The sequence below is a fragment of the Alligator sinensis genome, unplaced genomic scaffold (assembly GCF_000455745.1).
Source record: "Alligator sinensis unplaced genomic scaffold, ASM45574v1 scaffold365_1, whole genome shotgun sequence".
NCBI classification, from domain to species: Eukaryota; Metazoa; Chordata; order Crocodylia; family Alligatoridae; genus Alligator; species Alligator sinensis.
The window spans coordinates 623,828-624,098 of NW_005842356.1; the positions used below are offsets into that span (position 1 = coordinate 623,828).

A 271-nucleotide genomic window follows, 5' to 3' on the forward strand; every position below is an offset into this window, starting at 1 on the left:
GAAGAGCACGACCTGGCTGCACCCGCTCACCGGCGAGGCCGTGATCACCGGGCACCGCCGCAGCGCAGGTACGAGCCCGAACCCCGCGCGGCGGGAGGCAGGAGTCACAGATCCCCTCCCCGCCGTGCAGCCTGCCTGATCCCCCGCCCCTTCGTCCCGGCCTGGTCCGGGGGCAGCTGGGGCCCCGGTTCCCCGGGGTGGGGGTGCTGAGCCGAAGGGAATAACTTGGTGGGGGTTTGGGGGTTTCAGCCCCCGCCCCTGCGGGCGGCTC

At 74.2% G+C, this 271-nt stretch overlaps 1 protein-coding gene across 4 annotated transcripts in view; it reads left to right on the forward strand.

The window, feature by feature from the left end:
* The first annotated feature begins 6 nt into the window (after nucleotides 1-6).
* PLEKHA5 (pleckstrin homology domain containing A5) overlaps nucleotides 7-271 on the forward strand; it is a 277,793-nt gene continuing 277,528 nt past the window's right edge. For all 4 annotated transcript variants that reach the window (XM_025210566.1, XM_025210569.1, XM_025210568.1 and 1 more), the window contains exon 1: nucleotides 7-68. The gene's annotated coding sequence lies outside the window, so the exon portion shown is untranslated. The remainder of the gene's footprint in view (nucleotides 69-271) is intronic.